Raw genomic sequence first — 16,997 nt, 5'->3', positions numbered from 1 at the left:
ATTTGAGCCTCACGATGATAATTCAACACAGAAAAAATAAAAGCTATAGAAAAATAAAAATATGAACACCTAGTTTTTTACATGGTTTTGCAGTTAAAATTTTGCATAGTCTACGAGTCAATCTTATTCAGATTTCTGAGTATTTTTTCAAGGCCTCTTTCATAAGAGTTTTTTCGTCCCTCTTTTGAGATTTTTTTGCCACTGTTTATAATTGCATAGTGGCATTTAATTACAAAGCTAACCAAAATATGATTACAGTCATTATCCCTAAAATCGTGGGATTTGATTACATATTATAAAATGTAAATGCGGTGTATGATTTTGAAAATCATATAGTTGTGATTTTTCCGCTTTTACTGGATCAAGAATATCGTGTATTAAACACGTCTTTAATTGTTGAATCTGGAGATGTCTCCAAAGAAACTTGATTGTAGTGATCCCAATGGCAAGCTAGAACCATTCTTCTTTCTGAGGTCGACAAGATATGTCTTACGTCGATAGCGGGTATACAGAAATTTGTTGGGTTTTGTGCCCTAAATAAAATCAATTTCAATATAATCAGATTTACTTATTAATAAAGATCAGAAATAACATTTTATGTTGCATGGTTCACATGATTTATTTCATGATTATATATATAATGTATGAATTCTATTTAAGTCCAGAACAAATAAATTTGTTAATGATTATAGTGTTGTTAGCACAGTGGAATATAATCTTAATTATATGTTCGAAAGTTTATTCCCTGATTTGTCAGAACACTGGATTTAGACTGACATGGTATAATCAGCGATAGGTATTCTTACACCTTGGAAAAGTATTATGTCCTTTCCAGGACATTGGCAAAGTTTACCAGTATCGGATGTATGGAGTATACATCGGAAGGGACCGATATTGAACTTTGATTAGATATATTAGAATTTACCGTAATATCTATTCAATTCAATATCACATGTTGATCCTAGATCAAATGATCTTAATCCTGATATGATTAGGTTCAATCTCAAGAGTGTTATTCGTGTTCTTTGATTTGTTAGTTAAGCCTACTTTTGGGTCAGGGTGATACGTACATTTTGGGAACACGGTAGTGCAATTGAGTGGGAGCGCTAACATAAATATAGAATCTATAGCTTCTATCCGGTGAATAAAAAGTAAAGGATGATTTCCTTCGAGCTTAACCAAACGAAAATAAATGGTGGAGTACTCATTTCTCTTAGCTGAAATATCATTTATACAGGGTTAAGTGTTTTAAGGATAAAATACATTGTAGGGTGTTACGGTAATTTAATCCCTTTACAGTGTAGATCGTCTATATAGAGGATCATTGATCAAATTAGGATTATAACAATGGATAACTAATGACGTGTCTATATCGTGGAACATATAGAGCGTTCTATATGACTGAGAGTGCAATTCCAAGTTCTAAGAGTGGATTCAATAAGGAATTAATAAGTTAGGGAATTTACTTGGTAAATTCGGTTCGACTTATTGGAAGCTCGGTTATATAGACCCATGGTCCCCATACTAGTTGAGACCATACTGCTTGTAAGACTCATTTAATTGATTTTAATTAATCAATTATAACTCTCAAGATTAGACTATGTCTATTTGTGAATTTATCACTTATTAAGGGTAAAACAGTAAATAGAGAGTTTAAAGGGTATATTTATTAATTGGGAAACTTTGATTAGTTTTTATTGATAAATAAAATAAATGACAATATATTATTTAATAATTAATTATAGTTATTAAATAATTAGATTTGACATTTATGTGGTTGAATGAGAAAATTGGCAATTTTGGAGAATGGGAAACTAGGAATGATAAAATAGGAAAGTTGCAAAAGTGAGAGGCTTGTTTCCATATTGCTATGGCCGACCACTTTGCTTCCCTTTTCTCATTTTATTTTTCATTTTTAAATGCCAAGTAATTCAACCTTAACCCTATGTGGTATTCTATAAATAGAAGGTAAAGGCTTCAGGTTTCACACACATATTACTGCATTATTTTCTTTCACTCAAACACTCTGAAGCCGCCACTCCCTCTCTCTCTTTCTTCTCTGTTTTTCGAAATTCCCTTGAGTGATAGAGTAGTGCCCACACACATCAAGTGGTACCTGAATCATAGTATGTAAGACTGTGGAAAATCAACCAACAAGAAGGAGAGAAGAAGATCCAGATTCAGATCTTGATAATGCTCTGCTACATAAAGGAATCAAGGGCTAGAGATCTCAATGGAAGTAGTCATTATATTCCGCTGCACCCAGTGTAAGGTTTTCTTAAACTCTTATGTGTTTATTTCATTGTTTTAGAATTCATGTTAGGATGTTAATCAAACATACTTGGTAGTAAATCTAGATCCTGGTAAAAATAATTCCAACAAAATCTTCTTACTTGCTAGGGTTATGAGCCTCGCTCCTGTTAGTTAAATGAAACTATAGGAAGTTTCCTCGTAGAGAGATGGTCATCTCGCATTCTTGTTCTTCGAGCCGATTCGACTTTTACACTTAGTTTGCTTATTGCAAGCTAAGGTATGTGTTACTTTTCTCCGGTGCCTCGCTATTCTCCTTCAGCGATATATGGTTTCTCGTTAATACACTAAGTGCCAGTTCGTACATTGATTCCTCGCTTAAGACCTTACAGTCACCGGGTTATAAATATACTCTGATACTTATGCAATTAATGAGTTATTCCATAAAAAGATATTGCACCGATTCACATTCCCTTTACCTTGACACGTGTCCTCCAGTTGAATTTTTGGTATAACAGCAACTAATAAGTTTCTTAAAGGCGAACCAGGATCAATTCGCCTGGAGCCATGGTGATATGATAGGGATCGACCCTAACATTATCTGCCATCATTTAAATGTTGATCCAAACTACCCAGCGAAGAGGCAGAAAAGGAGACCCTTGGATTCCGAGAGACAAGGGACACTAAAACAGGAAGTGGACAAGTTATTAGTCAATGACTTTATACGCGAGGTGTTTTATCCCTCGTGGATAGCCAATCCTGTTCTCGTCCCAAAGCCTAACGGAACTTGGAGAACTTGTATTGATTTTTCTGATCTGAATAAGGCGTGCCCAAAAAATTGTTTTCCACTACCCAGGATCGACCAGTTAGTGGATGAAACTGCTGGGCACGAGCTTATGTCATTTATGGATGCATATTCTGTGGGAAATTATTTTACCAGGATCCTAGATCTACTCACAAGTATGTTGATTAACACCCTAAATATGAACTTCTAAAACGATTATGAAATAAACACATATAAAGTATAGGAAACCTTACATTGGGTGCAGCGGAATATAATGACTCCTTCCGTTCAGATATCTAGCCCTTGATTCCTTTTTGTAGCAGAGCATTATCAATATCTGAACCTGGATCTCTTTCTTTCCTTCTTTAGTGCTGAAACTCCTTCTTGCTGAAAGTCTTTCTTCACGATCTTCCTCACTATGATTGAGGTATCACTTGCTGTGTGTGGGCACTACTCTAATCACTAAGTATTTCGAAATCTCAAGGAAGAAGAGAGAGAGAGAGAGTGGCGGCTAGGTATAGAGAGAGAAGGCTCAGGTTTTTCTGAATGAAAAGTGTGAAAGTTAAGTGTAAATTTCCTGAAGCCTTCACTATCTATTTATAGCATTCCACTAGGGTTAGGTTTGAATTATATGGCATTAAAATAATGAAAATATCAGATGAAAAACCCTATAAAAGTGGTCGGCCCTATACAATATGGATTTGGGCCTCACTTTTTGCAATTTTGCAGTTTTATCATTTCTGCATCTCATTTTTTCAAAAACGCCAATTTTCAAATTCAACCATTTAAATGCCAATTCTAATTATTTAATAACTATAAATAATATTGTCATTTATCATATTTATTAATTGAACCATACAAAGTATCATAATTAACCAATATGCCCCTAAAACTCTTTCTTTACAATTTCGCCCTTACTTAGTGAAAAATTCACAAATAGACATAGTCTAAATTGAGAATTATAATTGATTAATCAAAACCAATTATATGAGTCTTACAAGCAATATTATCTCAACTAGTGGGGGGACCATGAGTCTATATAACCGAGCTTCCAATAAGCAGATCAAGGATTTATAACTTAAATTCACTGACTTATTAATTCTTCGTTGAATCCACGCATAGAACTTAGAATTGCACTCTCAGTATATAGAATGCTCTATATGTTCCACCATATAGACACATCATTAGTTATCCATTGTTATAATCCTAATTTGATCAATGATCCTCTATATGAATGATCTACACTGTAAAGGGATTAGATTACCGTTACACCCTACAATGTATTTTATCCTTAAAACACTTAACCCCGTATAAATGATATTTCAGCTTATGTGAAATGAGTACTCCACCATTTATTTTCGTTTGGTCAAGCTCGAAGGAGATCATCCTTTACTTACTATTCGCCAGATAGAAGCTATAGATTCCATGTTTATGTTAGCGCTCCCACTCAATTGCACTACCGTGTTCCCAAAATGTACGTATCACCCTGACCCAAAAGTAGGCTTAACTAACAAATCAAAGAACACAAATAGCCTCTTAAGATTGAGCCTAATCATAACAGGATTAAGATCATTTGATCTAGGATCAACTAGGCGATATTGACTTGAATAGATATTACGGTAAGTTTAATAAATCTAAGTCAAAGTTCAATATCGGTCCCTTACGATGCATACTCCATGCATCCAACCTGAGCTTTACTTTAACCAATGTTCTGGAAAGAACATAGCATTTCTCCAAATGAAAGTAAACTCTTGTTGTAGATTATCATATCAGTAAAACCCTGTGTCTGATAAATCAAGAGAACTTTATTCACATAGTCATGTTTACTTTCCAAAGTGTTGACAACACAATAAACAGGATCAAGTATGTGAAAAGGGTTTGAGATGAATTCATACATTATGTACATATAATCATGAAATAAATCATGTGAACCATGCAACATTAAACGTTATTTCCAATCTATATTAATAAGTAAATTTGATTATATTGAAATGAGTTTTATTTAGGGCATAAAACCCAACATATTATGGATATAACCAGATAAAAATGCATGTCCCAGATCAAGAGCGTACAAGCTTCGTCACCAACATGAGACTTTATTATTATAAAGTCATGCCGTTTGGGCTGAAAAATGTTGGGGCAACATATCACCGACTGGTGAACGAAATGTTCGCAAACCAGATCGGGCGGAACATGGAGGTTTACGTCGATGATATGTTGGTAAAATCAATAAAAAGTGGGGATCATACCACAGACCTCGCGGAATGCTTCAAAATATTAAAGAAGTATAACATGAAGTTAAACCCAAAAAAATGTTCCTTTGGAGTTTCCTCAGGAATTTTTCGGAATTCATAGTCAACGCGAGGGGTATCGAAGCGAATCCCGAGAAAATTAAGGCATTAATAGACATGCCATCACTGACAAAGCCTAAGGAAGTGCATGCTTTGACAGGAAGGATGGCTGCACTTAACAGATTCATTTCGAAGTCAATTGATAAGTGCGTGCCGTTCTTCAATGTATTGCGAGGCAACAAGAGGTTCGAGTGGACAAAAGAGTGTGAAGAGGCCTTTCAAAACATAAAAAGGCATCTAGCAACGTCTCCAGTTTTGGAAAAACCAATAACTGAAGAGACGCTACTTCTCTATTTGGCTATCTCGGAAGATGCGATTAGTGCAGCTATAGTGCGAGAAGAGGGTAGGCACCAACAACCTATGTACTACGTAAGTAAAAGGTTACTAGGGGCAGAATCTAGATATCCCCCTCTAGAAAAACTCGCTTTCGCTTTATGACTTAAAAACTCGCTTCTGCTTTGGACTGACAAGTGTGAAGGTAGTTTCCAAGAATTGAAGCAAAGATTGATTACCGCTCTTGTGTTAACCTTACCAAAAAGTTATGAAAAGTTTGTGATTTATTGTGATGCATCCAAACAAGGGTTAGGTTGTGTTCTTATGCAGTCAGGGAAAGTGATTGCTTACGCATCCAGGCAATTGAAAGAGTATGAACAGCGGTATCCTACCCATGACATTGAATTGGCAGTAGTAGTCTTTGCATTAAAAGTTTGGCGTCACTATCTGTTTGGCGAGAAGTGTGAGATTTATACAGATCACAAAAGCCTCAAGAACTTTTTCACTCAGAAGGATTTAAATATGAGGCAACGACGATGGTTAGAACTGGTCAAAGATTATGACTGCGAGATTCTCTACCACCCTGGTAAAGCAAATGTGGTAGCGGATGCTCTAAGTCGAAAAGGACCAGGGCAAGTTTGTGAACTAAAGAAAATTTCAGCAGAGTTGGCTGAGAATATGACTAGAGCGGGAATTGAATTTGTAATTGGAAAACTTGCTAACATTACCCTACAGTCTAATCTATTGGAAATAATTAGAATAGCTCAACAAGGTGATCTTGAGCTACAGGGGCATAAGGAGAAGTTAGAGGCCGGATTGGCAACAGACTTTTCGTGTTGATCTGATGGTTTGTTGCGATACAAGAACCAAATCTTGTTGGGTTTTATGCCCTAAATAAAACTCATTTCAATATAATCAGATTTACTTATTAATATAGATCAGAAATAACATTTAATGTTGCACGGTTCACATGATTTATTTCATGATTATATGTACATAATGTATAGATTCATCTGAAACCCTTTTCACATACTTGATCCTGTTTATTGTGCCGTCAACACATTGGAAAGTAAACATGACTATGTGAATAAAGTTTCCTAGATTTATCAGACACAGGGTTTTACTGATATGATAATCTACAACAAGAGTTTACTTGTATTTGGAGAAATACTATGTTCTTTCCAGAGCATTGGTTAAAGTAAAGCTCAGGTTGGATGCATGGAGTATGCATCGGAAGGGACCGATATTGAACTTTGACTTAGATTTAATTAAACTTACCGTAAAATCTATTCAAGTCAATATCGCCTAGTTGATCCTAGATCAAATGTTCTTAATCCTGTTATGATTAGGCTCAATCTTGAAGGCTATTCGTGTTCCTTGAATTGTTAGTTAAGCCTACTTTTAGGTCAGGGTGATACGTACATTTTTGGGAACACGGTAGTGCAATTGAGTGGGAGCGCTAGCATAAACATGGAATCTATAGCTTCTATCTGGCGAATAGTAAGCAAAGGATGATCTCCTTCGAGCTTGACCAAACGAAAATAAATGGTGGAGATCTCATTTCACATAAGCTGAAATATCATTTATACGGGGTCAAGTGTTTTAAGGATAAAATACATAGTAGGGTGTTACGGTAATTTAATCCCTTTACTGTGTAGATCATTCATATAGAGGATCATTGATCAAATTAGGATTATAACAATGGATAACTAGTGATGTGTCTATATGGTGGAACATATAGAGCATTCTATATACTGAGAGTGCAATTCTAAGTTCTATGCGTGGATTCAACGAAGAATTAATAAGTCAGTGAATTTTAGTCCTAAATTCTTGATCTACTTATTGGAAGCTCGGTTATATAGACCCATGGTCCTCCCACTAGTTGAGATAATATTGCTTGTAAGACTCATGTAATTGGTTTTGATTAATCAATTATAATTCTCAAACTAGACTATGTCTATTTGTGAATTTTTCACTAAGTAAGGGCGAAATTGTAAAGAAAGAGTTTATAGGGGCATATTTGTTAATTATGATACTTTGTATGGTTCAATTAATAAATATGATAAATGACAATATTATTTAATAATTATTTATAGTTATTAAATAGTTAGAATTGGCATTTAAATGGTTGAATTAGGAAATTGGCATTTTTGAGAAAATCACATACAAAAGGTGTTAAAATTGCAAAATTGCAAAAAGCAAGGCCCAATCCACTAAGTGTATGGCCGACCACCTATTGTAGGTTTTTAAGTTGATCTTTTCATTATTTTAATGCCATATAATTCAAATCTAACCCTAGTGGAATGCTATAAATAGATAGTGAAGGCTTCAGGAAAATTACACTTTTCTTCAGACTTTCTGAATCAGAAAAACTGAGCCTTCTCTCTCCCTATCTGGCTGACCACTCCCTCTCTTCTTCTTCAATATTTCGAAATCCTTAGTGATTAGAGTAGTGCCCACACACATCAAGTGATACCTCAATCATAGTGAGGAAGATCGTGAAGAAAGATCATCAGCAAAGGAGTTTCAGCATCAAAGATTCAGAGAAAGAGATCCGTGTTCGTATATTGATAATGCTCTGCTACAGAAAGGAATCAAGGGCTAGATATCTGAACGGAAGGAGTCATTTAATTCCGCTGCACCCAATGTAAGGTTTCTTAAACTTTATATGTGTTTAATTTGTCGTTTTAGAAAGTTCTTATTTAGGATGTTAATAAACATACTTGTGAGTAGATCTAAGATCCTGGTAAAATAATTTCCAACAAATCTGTGTGCCGGTTGACAAAGAAATCAGACAGGAGATTCTTGATGAATCTCATACTACACCGTACTCCTTACACCCGGGAACAACCAAGATGCATCATGATATGAAAGCTTTATACTGGTGGCCGGGTATGAAGAGGGATATTGTTGAATATGTGTCAAGATGCTTAACCTGTCAACAAATTAAAGTAGAACACCAGAGGCCGGCAGGTTTGCTTCAACCTCTAAAGATTCCTGAATGGAAATGGGAAGACATCACCATGGATTTTGTAGTGGGATTGTCCAGAACAGTAGGGTATTATGATTCTATTTGGGTGATAGTGGATCGATATACGAAGTCTGCTCACTTTCTCCCGGTGAGGACAACGTATACAGTGGATCAATATGCTGATTTGTATATCAAGGAGATAGTTCGACTTCACGGTGCCCCAAAGTCGATAGTTTCAGATCGAGATCCAAAATTTACATCCAAATTCTGGGAAAGTTTACAGCAAGCAATGGGTACTAAATTAAAATTTAGTACAACTTTTCATCCTCAAACCGATGGTCAATCGGAAAGGATGATCCCGATACTTAAGGATATGTTGAGAGCATGTGTAATGGATTTTGAAGGTTCTTGGAACAAGTATCTACCTCTGATTGAGTTTTCTTATAACAATAGTTATTAGAGTACCATTGGCATGGCTCCGTATGAGATGCTTTATGGAAGGAAATGTCGATCACCTATTCACTGGGATGAGGCTGGTGAACGTAGCTATCTTGGACCTGCAGCTGTCCAAAGAACGAGTGAGGCTATTGAAAAGATTCGAGCTTGTATGCTTACTTCACAAAGTAGACAGAAAAGCTACGCAGATCCAAAGCGTAGAAATGTTGAATTCCAGGTTGGGGATTTTGTTTTCCTTCGGGTATCCCCAATGAAAGGAATTCGAAGGTTTGGGAAGAAAGGAAAGTTGAGTCCCAGATTTATTGGTCCGTTTGAAATTCTTGAGAAAGTAGGTCAGGTAGCTTATCGGTTGGCTTTACCTCCTGCTTTATTTGGGGTTCATAATGTGTTCCATGTCTCGATGCTTCAGAAATATGTATCAGATACAACTCATGTCTTAAGTTATGAAGACATTGAGCTTCAAACCGACCTGTCATATGAAGAACAACCAATACAGATTTTAGACAGGAAAGAAAAGGTGCTGCGGAACAAGACTATTCCGCTAGTTAAAGTGCTGTGGCGGAACAGCAAGATTGAAGAGGCGACTCGGGAGTTAGAGTCGCAGATGCGAGAGTTGTATCCCGAGCTTTTCAGGTAAATTTCGAGGACGAAATTCCTATAAGTGGGGGATAGTTGTAATATCCCAGAAAATAAATAATATTTAAATAGACATATTTTATTAAATATGTAATTATTTTGGAAACGAAGTAAGATTATGATCGTACTTAGGTTAATTATTGAGAAATTATTTAATGAAATACGATATTTTCGGGCTCGGCAATTGTGAGAATTTAGCGATGTGGTTAGTAATGTCATGACATTAATGAGAGAATTATTTTGAGAATATCCCGGATTAAGTTGGAATTTTATTAGAATGTCGGGTTGGGGAATTAGTGAAATTACCAAAATGCCCCTAGGGTTTTTTTTTAAAAAAAAATTTATGGAGGAGGGGTAGATTAGTAAATTCATGGCGCTTTTGACTTTTCTTTTTAGTTGCCTATTATTAAAAAAAAAAAAGAAAGAAAGAAAGAAAGAAAGAAAGATAGAAAGAAATGAAATGAAATGAGATGAAAAACCCTATTTAAGGAGAAAGCTTACAAGGCAAGTAAACTTCTTCTTCTTCTCTCCTTCGTGTGAACCAAAACCAGCCAGCAAGGGATCAAAATTTCACCCTTTATTCTTGAATTGAAGCAGCTTGTAGAACCTAGGCCCAACCTAGAAGCAATAAAGGTAAGTTCTATGCTTTGTCTTAAGAATTTAATTGGTTTTAGGTTGGTTTTGGGTGAGGGTATTGGGATTTCTTGGCTGTAGATTTAGTTTGGTTTGAGATGGTGTTTTTAGGTTTGTTTTGGAGTGTGTTGAAGTTTGAATTAAGTGGTTTTAATGGCTTGTTGAAATTGGATATGGTTGTTGAGAGAAAATTGAGTTTTTCTTCACTTTGAAGTGTGATTTTGAGCAAATTGATATATTGCATTGAACTAGTTGTTTGGTTATGTTATAATTGCCATAATATACTGTTCTGGAAAGTTTGGTTAGGTTTGGTGGAGGTTTGATTGGTTTTTGGGGTGAAAAACCAGAAATCACCATGGCTGCCAGGAAAAAAAGGCAGGCCGTTTTTCTAGGTGTCTGAAAAACGGCCGACCGTTTTTCCCAGGAAAGGGAGATTTTGGGTTTTTCTCCTCAAGTCCGATCTGATTTGAGGTGTCTTTCGGAGTGGAGTTCAGGGTGTTTTAGAGATGGTTAAGCTAGTTTGATCTGGGGGAATTAGGGTGTGTTCGATTGTGAGAATTAGAGTTGATTATCAGAAATTTGATTAAGGTTTTTATTGAGTTTTGGTTGTCATGACATAGGACCGGAATCGCCTAGCTTGTTTTCCACTCAAGTCGGCCCGTACGCTTGAATTCAGAACTAAGGTAAGAAAAGTGGTAAGCACCGTATGTGGTTAAATATTAATCGCTGAAAGGTTATGGCCTTGATTATTATCAAGACTTTGATTAAATATTTGTTGAGCCTAGGTTATGACCTAGGGTTGGAAACGGTTAATACTGTTACGAGTAATTACTCTTGAAATCGCGGTTAGGTTTCTTACTTATCGTTTGCTTCATCGGGCAACGATAGTGACATATACAGCTCGTGGTTAACGAGTGGTAAAGGGGTACTTTATAAAGTACCAAGATTGTGTAATGTGTAAAGAAATACTTTATGATATTGTGTAATGAGTAAACATATTGGTATGAGATTAAATTGATAATCATTTTCAGTTAATGTTTTGGTTACTTTTCTTGCTGAGTCTCTGTGACTCACGGGTGCTTTATGGTGCAGGTAAAGGGAAGGCAAAAGTTGAGCAACCATGAGTTTGTGGTCGCAGCAGCAATGTACATACCAGCCGCAAGGGCACCCGCCCAAGAAATGTGATGCTCTATTTTGATTATATTTTGGAAATATAAAGTTTATGTTGTGAAATACTTTGAAGCCAGTTTGTAAATATTTTGAAAACAGGGGGACCCCACAGTCTATATCACTTATCTTTTGTTAAACAGTTTTAAAAGTTGAATTTTAATTATCAAAATTTAATTACCCACACTTTTCAGTATAATTACATATTATATAAATCAGAGTATTTTATTAAATTGCACACACGTGGCGTCCCTGTTGGATAGGGCGTTACAACCACACCACTGCAACCATCACTACGACCACTACAACACTACCACCACCACCACCACCATCACTATCCAAACACAACCACCACACCACCACACCACCACCACTATCACTACGACCACAACAACACCACCACCATCACTACCAAAACACAACCACCACACCACTACCACTATCACTACGACCATAACACTACCACCACCATCACTACCCAAAAAAAGTCATAGAGTTCAAATCCAAATACCTAAACAAAATAATCGTCAACTCACTTGAAAAATTCAAATCTTTACACAATCTTATCACAATACTCGAATCAGTGTCTTGAATCCGATAAACCCAATCCAAAACCAAAACCAAAATTCCAAACTAGGAAGTAACTGAAACAAATGAAACTTTAAAGGGATTATCAATTTGAAACCCACTGAAAGGAGCCGAGCTTTTGGGTCGACAAAGAGAGAGAAAAGAGGGTCCCTTGGTCGATGATGGTAGACGACGAAGAGAGAAGAAAGGGTTCAAACCCTTGGTTGACAAAGAGAGAGAAGAGACGAGAGAGAGAAAGATAGGGCTCGAACCCTTGGTTGGCTCACGATGGTGGCTCATCGCAGCCGTACTGAGAATAGCGAGGAAGACAGGGGAGACAGGTCAAGAAATAGAGGGAAAGAGAGAATTGGGGTAGGAATTTTTGGGTCTTGGGGTTTTCTAGGTATGGAGGGTTCGTCAATCTAGGTATTAAGGGATGGGGGTTTGTCGATGGCTGACAAAGAAGGAGAGTGAGAGCTGAGAGAAAAAGAGAGGTTATCTTACTATTATAAAAGTGTTGTAATGAGGTGATAATTTGAAGACAATTTTACCCTTTAAGAAAGTCAGTATTAACAATTTTGCCCTTCCACCGGTCAATAACTGAGGTATTGTAATTACATCTAATAGTCAAAATTAACAGCTCATGTGTTTGTATTTGCCAATATTACATTAAAGTGCATTTATTACCTTTTCAACCTCTATTTAATTCTCTGTCTTCATATTGTTAATGTATGCTTTTAATATATTAAATAGTAAGATTTTGAAGGTGAAAAAGTGTAGTAGTCAAAATTGACAACTCACATTTTTTTAATTTCCAATATTTCCATTTCCACTTTTTCTTAAATAGTAAGATTTTGAAGCTCAAAAAGTTTAATAGTCAAAATTGACAGCTCACACCTTTGTATTTTCCAATATTTCCATTTCCACTTTTTCTTATATTGTTAATGTAATGCTTTTAATATATTAAATATTAAGATTTTGAAGGTGAAAAAGTGTAAGAGTCAAAATTCACAGCTCACTTGTTTCTATTTTCCAATATTATATTCTATTTAATTCTCTCTCCTAATATCTCTACAACTTTTCCATTTTCACTTTTTCATTAATTTAATTCTCTCTTGATATTTCTGAAAGTTTCCTTTCAAATGTTTATCTCTTCATCTTCTTCTCTCTCTCAGTTTCTCTGCAATTACTATGTACAGTTGGGAAATGATCAACACAACAAATAAGAACACCCATTAGATCAATGACAAGAGAATGCTTACGACGGCGGCCACCACCACCAGCACCGCCGAATTCAATATTGTCGACATGCAGACCTCCACCAGGTATGTTTATTCATTTCAAAATCTCTAATTTTTTTACCCTTCTTTCTCTCCATCTGTACATAAAAATGTAAAATCCCTAATTTTTTTATTTGTATTTCTCAATTTTTTTTAATCCCTAATTTTTTACCCTCTTTTCTCTGTATCTGTAGATATAAATGTCACATATGATGAAATTTATCTGTTTTTACACATATTTTAATTTAAGTTTTTTTGTTTTCGAATTTCTTGGACTGATGCATGGATAATTTTGCCCGTAAAAGAAAAAGCTAAAAAAAATATAGATAACGTTTTTGATTCTTTTTTCTTTAAAAAAAAAAACAAAAAATATACAACTATTAGCTTACTCATCAAATACGTGTTACAATACTAAATTTTTGATTTTTTATAATATCAAGTTTTTACAATTTTTGATTATCTATTAGTAGAGTTTTTAAAATATTTGAAGATAAATCTTTGGTTTTATTTTACATTTTGCTACGTGTTGAGCTAATTGGTATAATACTGCTGAGTCATTATACATACGTGTTATATGATTGAAAGTTACCCTCTCTTTAAAAGTTAGTATAAATATGCTATTCTAACATGATCAAACTTATCAAATAAACTGTTTTAAGAAATGGAAGCTTGCTTCTTCAAACTCTCAGGTTTGGTTTTCTGAGTCATTATATAGACTTGTTTTGATGTATACTTAAGTCATGCTTTCATGTATATATGATTTTATTTGGTGAAATTTATTATTATGTATTTAAGTTTTATGCTTTGATGGGTATTATATGTGTATGTGATATATTATTTATCAATAATATAATGTGTAGATTAAATACATGTAACAAACTAATACGTAACATATGACATTATATATTATGTGTCATCATTTTGTAATATTTGGAGGAGTTGTTACTATGAGTAACTTCCACCATTGTCACCAACTTTAAGAGTGTAAAAGGTGTTACACATCTTTATTTGAAATTCTTAATGGTATAGGAGTTATGGTGTGCATGAGTTACATCTCTTTATTGAGTCCATAACATCCATGGAGGTTATGACTTATGAATTTGAATTTCAAATGGTGCATATCCTAAACTCTATATAAAGAGGTCTAAGATGCTCATATTGAGGAGAAGTTTTCTATCAAGAAAGCACTTTGCTAGAAAATCCTAAAAGGCTTGATAATTCCCAAAGTTATTTCCTAGAGAGTTCCCTTAGTGCTTAGAGATAGGGGGAAATAAGCTTTTGGACAAAGGTGTAATACCTTGTTCAAGTCATGGTGATCCCCACTATTCTACACTCAAGGTTGTGAGTGAGTGATCTTTTCTTCTTCATATTATATATTGTGTAATCTATATATCTTCTTCTACATTTCTTATATATAATATATGTAGTGTATATATATATATATTGTATATTATGTATTGTAACATTTATTTAATCTCTTTGTTAATCCTTGTATTATATTGTAATAGTGTCGTAATGTCTTGATTTTCTTCCATTGTAATAAAATCTCTAACAATCAAAAGCTTATCCCTTTTCAATGGAAGATGAGATAAATCAAGATTGTGAGAATACAAGGATAAGGGATTTAATTTGTGTAAAAATCATTCATGGGTGAACATGGTGGTATATATTATGTGATTTACTATTTTATATGATAGTAATATAAATGATATATATATGAGTTATATATATGTGACATATATGTGATTATGTGTTTGTATCATATTAATATATATAGTAGTATATAATATGATATTTAAATTTATATCATGTTATTATATGTATATATATGAGATATATAATATATATAGCATGAATATGTGTTATGTGTATTATATGATGAGATATAATATAATATACATATATATTGTGAGATTAAATATGTAGAAATACTTATTTTCTATGTATTTATATGAGATATACATATATAATATATATTATGTGTCTATAATATATATCATGCATGTATATTGAAGTATATAAATGTTATATATGTGTGAGGTATGTAATATATATAATTGTGTAATTAATATATATTATGTGTATATGATATATATATATGTATATGAGATATATAACATATATGTTTATATAATTAATATTATGTATGTTATACATACATATTATATTAATTGACATAAAATTATTATTTGAGAGTTATAATTCATATATGGGAGTTATATATTAATTTTGTACATTAATATATAAATTATATAATGTATATGATAATAATGTTGATAGTCATATAACAGTGTTTATTACTATTGATGTGGAGATTATTATCATATATATTATGAATAAAGAGAATTTGAAATTCTTTTTTCAATAGTGATTTTGAGAAAAGAAATTGTAACTTATGAGAAGTTACATTCTTTGAGAAATTTAAGTGATAATTATCTCATGTTATGAGATAAGGAAAAGTGAACTATGAGAGTTACACTTATGAGAATTGTCTTCTCATAACAAGAACAAATGGATCAAAAGTAGATCCAAACTTGTGAAATGAGCCATAAATTGGAAGAGCAATTTTTGACTCAAAAATTGTGAATCATGGTGGATTCAAAAATTGTGAAAAGATACCAAAATTGGAGAATCAATTTTGAATATCTTAAATAATCAAAGTTGTGAACAAAATTGATGAGAATTTTGTTAACTTCGGTATAATTTTGGGCTAATCTCAATGAGGAGATAACCTTAAAATTATGAGTAAAAATAATAACATTATTTTGTGAGTAGTAATGTGAGTTTGGTATTTTAGTTTTGTTGAGAAAACTAAAATGTCAAATAGTATTTTTCAAAGTGGCCTTAAAGAGTCATTTGTAGAGAAAAATACACAAAAGTGATATTTTATATACACTTTATGGTAGAAATGTGGGGGTGTACCACAAATTTAATCAAAATGTGATGAGACATTGTTGATATTTTTGATTTTGAATTCAAATTCTAAATCAAGTTTGGCTATGTGCATATGTGAAAATATTGACATATTTGGTGTCAAATTTTGGTGAAAATAATTTCAAGAAGGAAATTAAATTTAAGAGAAATTATAGAGACAAAGTGGTCTTCTATATTTTAAAATCAAGATATTGTCTTGATAATGAAATGTGAAAGTGTAGGGGTGCATACTCCAATATGAGAGTTTAAGACATGTTTGGTGTCTTAAAATAAAATGTAATTTAGACATGTTTGGTGTCTAAATTAGTGTTTAATTTTGATATGTTTGGTATCAAAATTATTGAGAATTTGAGTTGTGTGAAAATTAATTTATTGTGATTGAATTTTCAAAGCTTAAGTACTTAAGGAGAAAAGTGCTCACAAAGTGAACACTATATTTTGGCATGCATGATTCACATGGAATCAATAGTGAGAGGTTATAACAAATCGCTTAATCTCCGTACAAGATTAAAGCATGAATTTTTGAGGGATGAGACCTAAACTCCCTTAGTGTTTTGCTCATTGACGGTAACCTATCTTAAAACTAGTAAAAATCTAGTCTTAAGTTCAATAGGTAATAACAAGTCAATAGAGTGAATATGGTACTCAATGGTCCCATCTATGGATGAGTACATGTGGTGAAAATTGAGGGTTAA

Source organism: Cannabis sativa, unplaced genomic scaffold (genome assembly GCF_029168945.1).
Source record: "Cannabis sativa cultivar Pink pepper isolate KNU-18-1 unplaced genomic scaffold, ASM2916894v1 Contig3, whole genome shotgun sequence".
Classification (NCBI taxonomy): domain Eukaryota; kingdom Viridiplantae; phylum Streptophyta; class Magnoliopsida; order Rosales; family Cannabaceae; genus Cannabis; species Cannabis sativa.
This window is presented reverse-complemented; position numbering follows the sequence as displayed.